At 48.8% G+C, this 13,388-nt stretch overlaps 2 long non-coding RNA genes across 2 annotated transcripts; both read left to right on the forward strand.

Annotated features, from left to right (window-relative positions):
* The first annotated feature begins 1,782 nt into the window (after positions 1-1,782).
* Positions 1,783-2,248, forward strand: LOC307214584. Its single transcript, XR_013838232.1, has 3 exons — positions 1,783-1,878; positions 1,984-2,015; positions 2,149-2,248. It is a non-coding gene; the product is annotated as an uncharacterized lncRNA (long non-coding RNA).
* A 294-nt stretch (positions 2,249-2,542) lies between these two features.
* Positions 2,543-3,241, forward strand: LOC307214585. Its single transcript, XR_013838233.1, has 3 exons — positions 2,543-2,679; positions 2,785-2,868; positions 3,104-3,241. It is a non-coding gene; the product is annotated as an uncharacterized lncRNA (long non-coding RNA).
* Positions 3,242-13,388: the final 10,147 nt, after the last annotated feature.

The raw sequence follows: 13,388 nt of genomic DNA on the forward strand, positions 1-13,388 counted from the left end.
CCACAAGCAGGGTGCTACAAAAGGAGGTGCATCCGCATCAGCTTCAAGAAAGGGGGGAAACGCCTTTGATCTAGGCTCTGGAGTCTTAAGTGGCCCAGCTGTCAGAAGTTAAAATTATTAGCCCACAAGCTGGTCATTGGAGAATTCAAATGTAACCAAGAGTGGTGATTGGGCCTGGGGGTTCTGATTCCACGGTAAATTGGGGATAAAAAGATCTTGAGAATGGCTGGGAGGGTGCGCTCTGCAATCCGCAAAATCGCCTGGCTGCTGAGGTCCATCTAAGCAGCCGTCCTTTCGTCCTTTTGTTCTTTTGTGATGAAGATTTTCTAAGACCTCTGAATGCGGATCTCTGAAGGACTCTGAACTATCCTATCTTTGCCTTAGTGTGTAGAAGTGAGTATGTAGTCAGCTATAATTTACAATGTTCTTATTTTTCCTTACTTGTAATTTACCGAAAGATGTGCCTCCTTTTTTAGCATGTTCTTTATGTTTTAAAATAAATTTTAAGAAAGAAACTTTCTCTTGTATTGTGTGTGCCTATCCGGGGGAATAGCTAAATCCAACGACTAGACTTCTTGGTTGCGCTATACCAAAGAATTTCTGCCTGCAAGCTTGTGGAAGCAACTTGTAGTTTGGGGTTAACCGGTAATAAAGGAGCACAGCCGTCTCCCTTGAGCTGTGGCTTCAGGTAACCCTGGGACGAGGGAGTGGTGGCAGCCTTACCAGTTCTGTTTTGTCCTGTTTCTGAAAAAGTAAAAGGGTCTGCCAGCCTTGCTCCAGAAACCTGATCTGGCCGGAGAGCAAAGACAGGTGAGGGAGGGGCAAGTGCCTGGGCACCCGTTTACCACAGATCCTCATGGATCCTCACGCTTTTTGCATTGGGCCAACCCAAACTCACCATCAAATCACACATCATAGCCAGGGACACAGCCTGCACCACAAAAATCACGGATCCACAGCTTCCTGGCAATTTCGTGGCCCCAAAACGTGGTTTCAAAGAAGAAGAAGAAGAAGAGGAGGAGGTGGTGGTGGAGGAGGAGGAGGAGGAGTTGTTTGGATTTGATATCCCGCTTTATCACTACTCCAAACACTCTTTGAGGTGAGTGGGGCTGAGACACTTCAGAGAAGTGTGACTAGCCCAAGGTCACCCAACAGCTGCATGTGGAGGAGCAGAGACGCGAACCCGGTTCACCAGATTACGAGACTACCGCTCTTAACCACTACCCTTATTTATGGGAGCCTTTGGAATAGAAAAAGGAAAGGACTGTGTCAGGATGTGTTTTGTGGGGAAATTTGCAGAAGTGAAGGTGTTGATTTGGGGTACAGTTGGAGGGGGGTATGGTGCCTGCTGGATGGGGAAACCCCCGCCACCCTTTCCAAAAAATCCAGTAACAATGTTAAGAATGACCCAAAGCTCTCCCCTCTCCCTGTCCATTTCATTTGCTTCATGAAATTTATACACTGCTTGACTGCATGAATGGGGGGACCAGGCTCTCTGGGTCCTGGCATGGCCGTAGCTCTTGAACCCAGAGCACTTGGGACCTCCTTTCTCTCTCTGCCAGCCCTTCATGCTCTGGGCTGCCTCTTTCAGGCTCTGATGATGCCCCTTCAGGTCACTGAGCTGCAGAGAGATGGAAGGAATTGGTCATGGTGGGCCGGCAAGGATCGATTAGGCTCCACATATGCATTTCTGTTCTGCCAATTCGGCAGTGGTTCACTGTTTCTCCAGACGCCCCTCCTTACACCCCCCCCCTCAATAACTGGGGCTGCCGGCGTCTGAGTCGCTCATCTCTTCTAGGATCAGGTGCTTAAGGCGCCTGTTCAGGTGCTGCCACAGGGTGGCCCCCCAGCAAGAGCAAGAGCAGCCCGTGGCACCAGGTGAGCCAGTGGCCCTCCTTTTTTGGACAGAGGAGGGCAGGAATGGGCAACTAGTCCAAGGATGCAAAAGAGGACTCACCTCTTCCCATGTCCTTCTGATTGCAGTTCTGCTGCGGTTCCGCATCCCAGCCCCAGGGGTGAGTACTGTATTGGAGAAAACAAGAGCAGGGACTGGATCCCTCAGACCTGCTCCCCCCCCCACTCTGCACTCTCAGATGTGGAGAAACCCTCCCCTCATGAGGAACTGACAGCCTGACTTTTGCATTTCAGCTGCTGGAGGATGAACAGCTCTACCTCCTGGGGGTCATCCAGAGCTGCCAGGCAGCTGAGCTCAGGGGGCTTCGATCCCTGAAGTGCCCCAAGCAGGTGAGTGATGGGGGGTGTGGGGGGAAGGGGCTGTGCATCTGCGGAGAGGAGGACCCTGCCGGCTTAGGCCATGGGGTTGCCATTCCCCTGCAAAGCCAAGCCTGGTGTTTGGCGTCGGAGCTGTTTTTCCTCCTCTGTTCTCCTCCAGGACATCTTGGGGCCCTTGGAGCACTTCAGGGATCGCCCCCTGACCCTGGCCCTTGCCTTGGAGGCCCTCCTCCAGTCTTTGGCGTGGATGGGGTTGTGGGTGGGGGGCAGAACTCCAGGGGGAAAGAGCAGGCGGGAGGGAGAAGGGGGCAAGGGAGACTCTAACCCTCTCCCTTTCATCTCTGCAGCACGATGAGGCCCAAATTCAGCTGCGATATGATCAGTGCCATCCTGCACAGGACGTCGGAGGCCATGCTGAAAGGGGCCAATGAGGAGGAGAGAGAAGAAGTATGTCCTTGGTTTTGACTTCGCTTCACAGCTCTTTCTTCTTTTTCATCACACACTTGCAGAATCCAACCCAGCATTCAAACTCTCTTCTCTCTTTTCCCGCAGGAACTGAAGAGGCACTTCCAGCTCCTGCTGGGGAGTCTCCTTATGGAAGCCCCCAACCCTGGCACCCTCCTCCACCTTCTCAGTGTAAGTGTCCCGAAGGCATCAGGGGAGGTTTTAAGGTTGTCCCATCCCCCCATCCCTTACCCAATGGACTCCCCCATTTCTGGGGCACAGAGCCTGTTTGGCCCCCAATTTGGTCCAAGACCAAAGCTGGCAAACCCTCATGGTCCAGAAGTGCCAGGGACTCCGTGGTGGGGGCAGTGGGGGCTGCTTTGGCCCAGACTGGCCCCTGACTCTGAGATGCTCTTTCCTCCTGCAGGACTTCCGAGGATACGCCCTGGGGGAAAGTGGGGAGGCTCAAGGCTCATTTCCTTGCTGCTGGCCGTTGCCCGGTGTGGCGATCACACAGGGCCCCTAGACGTTTCACGGTCTATTGACCCTGTGCCACCACTGCGATAGCTTTCTTCGCTGCCACCACCCCGCTTCTCACGGGGACACACGGAGTCCAGACAGTTGTTAACATAAACAAATAATCAAGTTTATTTTTAAATGCAGGAACAAGCGTATGGTTGCAGTTTATTTTTCTCTTGTCAGTTTCCTAATCTTAGTTCCTAGCAACTCCAAACTGAATTATTCCCCACTGTCTATCTAACTCAACCTAACAATTCCTCTCACTTTCTCACAATACAACTCTACCAACCCCACACCTAATCCTCCCTCTTCCTTCTCTAACACCCAAGCCTCTGTTGGGATACTGCCAGGGAGATAAAGCCCATCATGGCCCCCACGTCGCCTCCGGACGATCCATCGATCTCCCGTAGATACAGTATCAGCAATTAGCGACACGAGCTCCAGAAAATAGCTTGCCACATTCCAGAGCTGATGCACGCTCTATCAGCAGAATTCGCACAGCGAAAGATGCACGCAGGAGAGCATTATTTAGAAGTTTATTCAGCGTTGGTCAGAACAAAGGAAAAAACATGACTGCCTGTTTGCGTGTTCAGGCACAGAGAGAAAACGAAAGCATAGACACAACAGAAACATCCTGTGAACAGGAAATACGCAGGCTGTGACACAAACATCCTGCTCCCTTTTAAGGTGGAACGGAAATATCCTAACATCCTCCCCCTTTCCGTGTAACCTGTAGTACCTGTGGTTCAACCCAATTGCAACCTCTGTACATAAACCTTAAGTTGTTCTCTGTTAACAACCTTGGACAACAGATCAGCAGGAATTTCATTTCCTGCCATGTAGGACACCTGAATGAGTCCTTTCTGAATACACTCTCTTGCACGATGTAGCTTAATCTGCAAGTACTTGGTTCTTTGCTTGCAACTCTCTGAGTTCAGCAAAGCCAAACAGGATCTATTGTCTTGATACACTTGTATAGGACATTTCACAGAAACTCTGATGTCCTTAAACAGTTGCATCAACCATTCACAATCCATGAGTGAAAATGACAGAGCATTGAGTTCTGCTTCACAGGAACTTAGGCTTACTGTCGTCTGCTTCTTGCACAGCCAGTCAAACAGACAGTGGTTGTACATGTAGCATACTCCAGAAGTGCTTGTACCATCCGTGGTGTCACTTCCAAAACTAGCATCTGCAAAGATTTCAAGACCTCCAGTCTTCTGACTGGTGAACCTCAGCCTGCAGTGCAAAGTCCCTTTCAAATAGTGGGCTATGCGCTTCAGAGCTTTCCAATCCTGAACAGTAGGATTGTTAGCATGTCTGCTAAGCAGGTTAGTGCTTACAGCTATGTCAGGTCTTGAGCATCTAGCAATGAAATTCAGCTTGCCTAGAATGCATCTGTACAGCGTAGTGTCAGAAAACGCTTCAGCAGTACTATCTACCTGGTAACCTGTCACCATGGGTGTGTCTGCTGGGTTTGCATCAACCAAATTCAACCTAGTTAATACATCTGCAATTTTCTGTGTTTGGTGTACCAGAAAATTACCTGCTTGGTCCCTCTCCACCTGCAGAGAAAGATAGTTGGATACCTCACCAAGATCCTTCATGTCAAAGTGCTCCTTCAGCTGAGCTAGGGTGCTTTGGTACATAGCCTGATTCTTCCAAAACATCAGAAGATCATCAACAAAACATAAACAATACAGTTTGTTTTGCCCCTCCTCCTTGACAAACACACATGGATCAGCTTTGCCCTGGTGAAAACCTAGAGAAAACAACGTCTCAGTGAGTTTTGTGTTCCAACACCTGGCACTCTGCTTGAGACCATATAAGGTTTTCCGCAGTTTGCAGACCATTCCCTTCTGTATCTGCATTCCATCAGGTGGAAGCATGTACAGCTCCTCCCCCAAAACCCCGTACAAAAAAGCTGTATTAATGTCATGATGGGAAACACGCAGTTTCTCCTCTGCAGCAATCTTGTTTTCCACCAGTTGAATCTTGTTTTCCACCGGCGTGGGCTTTTGCTGCTTGCCCCCCCCTGCTCCTGGCCATCAAACTTGCCTTTAGCCTTTGGTGAAGCTGTGCCAGCAAACAAAGCCTTGTTTTTCCCTGGCGTGGGCTTTTCACCCCCCCCTTCTGCTTCGGGCCATCTGCAGGCATCTGTCTCTGTTTACCTCTGGCCTTCCGGTATCTGTGAGGATGACCTTGGCTCCCATGAGAAACAGAACTCTCAGCTGCCGACTCCTTGGCTCCCCCTGGAGACTGGAATGCTGCCTGGGATGACATCACAGTCAGCTCCCCCTGCAGCTTGTAACCGGTGCCCTCAGCATCCCTGCAAACACTCTCATTCTTTCTTTCATCTCGAGAGTTGTAGACGGATTTTGCAATGGATAAGATTTCGCTTACGCTCTTTCCATCGTATCCAATTTGGAGATTCAGGGCTTTCCTAATGTCTGGGCAGGCCTGATCCTTGAAGAAACCTTTAACGATTACTTCATGCTGTGGATTTTCGGGGTCTATTCCTCCCCACGTCTTGATAGCAGAAACCAATCTAGTATAATAATCAGATGGGTGTTCGTTTGGTCCCTGCATTATCGTTTGGACTTTAGTCCAATTAACAGTGCGTTGTCCGGCAGCCTTTACACCATCCAGAATGGCTTTCTTAAATAGGTTCAAGTACCAGATCCCATGAGCCAGTGTGGTGTAGTGGTTAAGAGCGGTGGACTCGTTATCTGGTGAACCGGGTTCGAGTCTCCGCTCCTCCACATGCAGCTGCTGGGTGACCTTGGGCCAGTCACACTTCTCTGAAGTCTCTCAGCCCCACTCACCTCACAGAGTGTTTGTTTTGGTGCTGGAGGAGACTCTGGTGCTGGAGGAGACTCTGGTGCTGGAGGAGACTCTTGGTGCTGGAGGAGACTCTTGAGAGTCCCATGGACTGCAAGAAGATCAAACCTCTCCATTCTGAAGGAAATCAGCCCTGAGTGCTCACTGGAAGGACAGATTGTGAAGCTGAGGCTCCAGTACTTTGGCCACCTCATGAGAAGAGAAGACTCCCTGGAGAAGACCCTGATGTTGGGAAAGATGGAGGGCACAAGGAGAAGGGGGCGACAGAGGACGAGATGGTTGGATAGTGTTTTCGAGGTTACCAGCATGAGTCTGACCAAGCTGCGGGGGGCAGTGGAGGACAGGAGTGCCTGGCGTTCTCTGGTCCATGGGGTCACGAAGAGTCGGACACGACTAAACGACTAAACAACAACAACAACAATCCCATGCAGGTTCTACCCGGAGGCATTGTGCTGTGAGAGCCTGCAATCCTTGGGGCCGTCCCCTCTGATAGTCGGGTGATTCTATTGCTTCCCCAGCTTTAGTTAGAATGTCTGCCTTCTCTGCCTCATTAAAGAGGGCGTTCAGAAGGACATGGACGTCTGGCCAGGTGGGGTTATGGGTGGAAAAGATGGTGCTGATTTGGCGGTGGCATTTGTCGGGGTCGTCCCTCAGAGAGGGCATCTGGTTTGACCAAGTTACGAGATCAGAGGTATAGAAGGGTTGATGTGTATAAACCATTTGCGGGGGTCCATCAGGTTGAAGAGGTGGAATCGGCAAGGCCCTTAGGGGCATCACGGTAGAGCTCACGGTAGAGCTTACTTGATCAGAAGTTCCTGGAGCCCCTGCACTGTGATCTAGGGTTTCTGCTGTGGACTCACAAGGTTCTGAGGGGAGAGGGTTATTTCTGGCTTGGACGGGGTCCTCGACTGTGTTGCGAAGCGTTGAGGGGGGGATTTTAGTTTTGGCCTACCCGGGGTCTTTCTGGTCCCTTTTAGCCTGTAGCCTTGTGACTCTTTTGTTCTCGATGCTTTGTGCCCCTTCATCCCCCATTTCTTCATCACTACTTGAGCTACTACTAGGCGGCGGTGGTCCTCTATAGTAAAAGGGAATCAGGGTCCGCTGTACATCATCGTCTACTGAGTGCCCTTCATAAGGGGGGGGGCATGGGCTGCCGTCCGGGATTCAATATAGGTAACTGGTAGGATGTAGTCCCTTTCGGGGCTCGGAGGAATCCCTTTACGGCCTCAAAAGTAGCCAGATATTCCAACTGACGGGGCTTTTCCTCCATTAAGTATTTCCTTAGGTGGTTCAAGCGCTCTCCATTAAACGAACCCTCTGCCGGCCAACGCAATTCGGGCTTGGCGGAGGCGGTGCTGGCGGGCCAGATTACAGAACAGAGGTCCTCTAATTTCTGCTTCGATAATAATTTATGGCCAGGAATCATCTTCCAATACGTGATGACAAATTGGAGAGGAGAGTCAGGGTCCTTCTGAGACTGAGATGGCTTTCTAGAAGCCTTCCTCTCAGAGTGAGCCCGCTCGCGTTTGGAAGCCTGGGTACCCATTTTATGTTTTACGCGTGTCTAGACAGAAAGAGGGGAGAGAAAGGGTGGTAAGGATTGGTATATCTAGGAGATTGATATACTTAATACGGGGATTTATAGTAGAGAGGGGTCTTTAGTCGCTTGGCAACTTCCTTAGAGGGGTTTTAAAGAGCTCTAGCTATCCGGTATTTCCTTCCTATTTCCTTAGTCAATAACCTGGGGTCCCTTTTCCACTCTGCCGATCCCACCCAATTCCTCATGGGCTATCCCTCCTGGCAACCTCCTACCTATCGTCAATCTCAGGAAAAGGAGCCCTACTGAACGCCCGCGCCGTGCGGTGCCAGATCGGGTGGTCCCTGGATAGAATTTCGGGTCGAAAATCCCCCTTGCTTTCGGAAGCGGGCTTACAATACACGTGGTACGTAGCCCGACCGGTGCGGCTGGGATTAGGATAGAAAGCAAGACCACTTCCTGCCCCCTAGAAAGGACGCTCGGGAAGTTCGGGAAAAGAACTCCAACCCCTTGCTTTCAACTGGGATACCCGTTGCGGAGAGTCGGCTATCTTTCAAGTCGGGTCTCTCCGTCTTACTTTCGGGCTCCCAATTGGTGCGGCTGGCTGGAGAAATATAGAGAAAGAGATAGAGCTCAGAACCCCCCTTTCGGGTCGAGCAGCAGTCCACGGTCTCTCTCACCAATTGGACCAAGAGACAGGCGAGAAGGAGCGATAGAGAGGAGGGCAGAGAATTCAGTTGCCAGGAGATTTCCACCCCTTTCCCACCAGTGCACTGGATTTTTCCTTTTGCTTATACTCACGCGTCTTCTATGATGATCCCGGGATTGATGAATAAGCCGGCTGGATCCCTCTTTGCTCCCCGGCTGAATTCCTGGGGCTTTTGATTACCGCCCGGAGGATGGCCAGGGGTCCAAAGGATCTTCCCAGGCAAAGTGGCCCGGAGCCGGCTGAAGATTTCGGGGCCCCCGGTCAGCAACACGGGAGTACCGCTGGCCCCACGTTGGGCGCCAAATGTTACGGCAAAATCTGGGTGCGAGGCTGCTCTGCCACCCAGCTCATCGGACTAAGTCCGTGGGTCCCTGCGGAGGAAAATGAGCTCAGCCGGAGACAGGAGCAAACAGCAGAAGATCCAAGTTTATTGCGCAACAGGTTCAAGGCGAGATTGAACCCCGAGAATGGGGCGACATAAACTTTTAAAAGTTCCCTCCAAGTCCCAGAATACAGTGCAGAAAACGTCACGAATACATCACAAGAGGTGGGATTACACAGATCAGCACTTCAGGAAAGTGGGTGGGGGTTTACACAGATCATCACTTCAGTAAGGTAGGGGTCGCGCAGATCAGCACTTCAGTAAGGTAGGGGTTGCATGGATCAGCACTTCAGTAAGGTAGGGGTTGCATAGATCAGCACTTCAGTAAGGTAGGGGTTGCATAGATCAGCACTTCATTAAGGTAGGGGTTGCACAGAGTAAAGAGATATGCATAAACGTTTCCTGAGTACAGGTGATGGCAAGACAGTGGCACAGATATGCATCGCCCGTTACCTAGCATTGCCCGGAGGAAGGGCTTGACTGGACCATCCGACAGGATTAAGGTTTTCCTGTGTACGTGACCTGTCGGTTCGAGGATTATGGCGCTGAGGGTAGCATCATGGAGTCCGGAGGGAATCGAGTAGAATGACGTTAAAATGGAGAAGATCGGAGCTTTGGCTGATTTTATATTATTTTCTGAAGTTTTCGGCCTCTTGCCGGTCAAGTGTATATTGTATATTAAAAGCGGAAACAAATGGATACAATGTAACAAGACTTTGACAGTTTTACGAGGTCGCTAGTTTCAGTTCCATTGTTCTCGCAGCGGGGAGCCGTCAACAGCTTGTCAGGAGGTTAAATGAGCCGTGCAAGTGTTGGTTTCTGCTCTCTTCACTGTGCAGCGAAAGGCTTGTCACAAGACAATGTTTACATTCCACAGACAGCATTGCTGTTGTGTTTCCCACGGGAAAGGGGAGGCTGGATGTGACGTACACTGGTTTCCTGTTTTTCACTGTTCTCTCAGTGTGATTTTCTCCGTGCTTCAGAGGAGAGAGGATGCTTTTTCTGCTCCGGCAGAGTAAAGATGCATTTCTGTAATCTACCAGCTTTGAAATGTAAATAAAGCAATATAGAGCATGTTGGCACGTATTCCTCATCATTCCGCTGTGCACTTGGAAACTGCTAATCAACATTTTGGTTATGGCCCAGAAGACGCAGTCATCTGAATGCCGGCAAAAGGATCGGAATGCAAAGGGACGGATCGGACGGTATCTGCGCGTCAAGATGATTGATGAGGTATGTGCTACTGCTCCGGGCAGCCTGCCAGCTTCTAATTAATGGCTTTATGGCTGGACTTTGAACTTTTATGTCCGTTTGCCGGGAATAGGCAGCGGCTATGCCTATGCTGGGGAAATCGAAAGTAACTTTTGGGCTGAAGCAGCTGCTGATAACAGTGACGCAGCATGATTTAGGGCAGCAGAGAAAAAGCTGTTTTGAACTTGCCTTTGGAAGGAGGCTTGAAGCAGCAGAGACGCAGCTTGTATAAAGCAGCTTGATTTAAAGCAGCAGAGATGATGCAGAAGGCTAATGCCAGAGTCATGATGGCCCTTCAGGATGCTTGTGGGATTCCCAAGCTCAATAAGAAAAATTATACGGACTGGGTTATCTATGCAGAGGCTATTCTGCGGAAAGAGGGTCTGTTTGAAGTTATTACAGACACCCCCCCAGCTCCAATTACAGATGCATGGAAAGCTAAAGATTCCAAAGCAAGGGGAACTCTTACATTGATAGTATCCCCAGAAGAGCTCTGTCTATTGCGTGATAAGACCTCAGCCAGAGAAATTTGGGATGCTTTGAGGGAGGCACACTTGAGGACAGAAGCTGGATCTACTATGTTTTATTTTAACAAGCTGCATAATATGGCTCTTGCTGAAGGTGGAGATGTGCGTACACATCTGATGGAGATGCAGAATCTGAGACATGAGCTGCAACAGAGAGGACTCAACTTTCCAGAGGCTGTGTATTCCTTCATGATACTACAATCTTTGGGTTCAGGTTGGGAGTCTGTTGCGACTCAGATTGCTGTACAGCCTACCGCTCAGCTGACAGTGGATTATGTTACTGCCGTGATTCAAAATGAAGCAGATCGCCGGGGTGCTGGCTGCATGGGAAAGGGGGAGTCTTCACAGACGTCATCCCAGAGTGCAGTGGAACCACCAGATGGCGCCAAAGCTTTGAAGGCAGTGAAATGCTACTCCTGTGGACGTCTAGGCCATATGAAGAGGGAATGCAAATATCCCAGGGCCAAGACAGAGCAGCGCAGCGGAAGCTCATCGCGTGGAAAAGGCCAGAGCAAAGGCAGAGGTCCAGTGTCCAGGACAACGCAGCACAAAGCAATGGTCTCACGCTTCACTCCAAAAGTTGCAGAGGTCCAAAAGACGTCTAGATCTTTCTTCATTGTTGATTCAGCGGCTACGCACCACATGTGCAACGATAAGCGACTGTTCGTGTCTTTTACACCGCAGGAAGGTGCGATTCACCAGGCGGATGACCACACAATTCCCAGTAAAGGCTACGGAACTGTTGTTCTTCACAGTTTGGACTTATCGATACAGAATGTACTTTATGTGCCAGATGCCAAACATAATTTGCTCAGCGTTGGACAGATGAATGAGCGGAACATTGACGTTTCCTTTAAGAACAAAAGGTGCATCATCACAAAGAAAAATGATTATGTATTGTATGCTGAATATGTTGATCGTTTATATGTTTTGTATTATGATGATGTTGTGCAGGATGACACTTGTTGCATTGCAGGTTCTAACGAAAGTATGCATGCAGAATGTATTCATGATTTTCATCGAAAATTTGGTCATTTGGGTTTTGAGGCAGTATCTAAAATGCCTGCCTTGGTTGAAGGTATGATTATTAAACCCTGCAGGTACCACATGAAGTGCAAGGCATGCGCAGCAAACAAGGTGAAAATGGCTGCGAAAGGTAAGGTGTCTAGTAGGCAAGCTACAGAACGATACCAAATTGTTCATGCTGATTTGGTTGGACCACTAGCGCCCTCTTTGGGTGGAAATAGGTACTTCATGGTTTTCATTGATGCATTTTCCAGGTATATTCATGTGTACAATCTCAAGCAGAAATCAGAGGCTTTTCCTAGGTTCAAGGAATTCTGTGCTTGGTTGGAAAATGTGCATGGTAAGAAGATAAAAATTCTTTTCAGTGATCGCGGAGGAGAATTCACTTCTCAGCAGTTTGAAGCTTTTCTGACTGAGAAAGGAATTCAACACGATTTGTCTAGTCCTCGCTCGCCATGGCAGAATGGACTTGCAGAACGAGCAAATCAAACATTGCTTCAAGGGTTAAAAACCTTGCTGCATGATGCAAATCTTCCAGAGAGTTATTGGGCCGAAGCTCTCTCATGTTTCACTTACAGTTATAATCGCAGGTTATCTTCAGCGATTGGTTGTACCCCCTATGAGAAGATGTTTCGCAAGAAACCATACATCAAACACATGAGAATTTTTGGTTCTGACATGTGGGTTCACTCACCACAAAACTCCAAGTTAGACAAGCGTGGTTTGCATGGTATCTTTCTAGGTTATGAGAAAGGTTCTTACAGAATAAGGATGACTGACTCTAAGACAATTAAGCTCACAAGAAGTGTTGAGTACAATGCCAAGTGGGGGGAGAATGTGGGAATTTTCCAATGTTATCCTGATGACAGTGATGAGACTGAGGATAGTCAAAAGCAACCACAGCAACCCACACCCACTGATGAAAGTTCTGATTCTGAGTCTGAAACTGAATCAGGTGATTCAGAGGATTTCAAGAGTGCGAAAGCCTCTATGCGACCCTCTGAAAGCTCTGAACAAGAATTGGAGGAACCATTGTTCACAATAGGTCGCTTTTCTCCCAAGAAGGAAGAGGAGAGTGTTGAAGACTTAAGGCTAATTCGCAGGTCACAAAGAGCCACAAAAGGCAGACCTCCAAAGAGATTTGCTGATGAGTTTGCCAAAATAGCAGTAACAGCTGTTAAAAGCTCCAAGAAGGTATTTGAACCTTCAAGTTTCCAAGAAATCCAGGATTTGGATTCAAAGGAAGCTGAACCATGGTTAAATGCCATGAAGGCTGAGCTTGATTCCTTGGAAAGGAACAAAACATGGGAACTTGTTCCAGTAGTTCCAGGAATGAAACTGCTTGGAAACAAATGGGTCTTCAAAGCGAAGACTAATCAAAATGGCAAGATAGTCAGACACAAAGCCAGATTGGTAGCCAGAGGTTTTGCACAGGTACCAGGTGAAGACTATCACGAGACCTACTCACCCACAGTGAGGTATGAGAGCATTAGGCTTATGCTCAAACTAGCTGCAGAGGAGAATCTACACATTAGTCACCATGATGTGAATACAGCTTTTCTGTACGGATCTCTAAATGAATCACTTTATATGCTTCCACCTGATGGCGTACAGGTAAAACAGGGATTTGTTTGTGCTCTGAAAAAGTCCCTTTATGGTCTCAAACAAAGTGCACGGTGTTGGCACACAAAACTCACTGAAGTATTGTTTTCTCTAGGTTTTAAGCAAGGGAAAGCTGATCCATGTGTATTTGTCAAAGAGGAGGGGCAAAAGAAACTGTATTGCTTGTTTTATGTTGATGATCTTTTATTCTTTTGGGATGATGTCACAATGTACAATAACGCCCTAGCTCAACTGAAAGAGCACTTTGACATGAAAGATCTTGGTGAGGTAAACAACTACCTATCTCTGGAAATAGAG

This window comes from Podarcis cretensis, assembly GCF_951804945.1.
Source record: "Podarcis cretensis genome assembly, chromosome: 4".
NCBI lineage: Eukaryota > Metazoa > Chordata > Lepidosauria > Squamata > Lacertidae > Podarcis > Podarcis cretensis.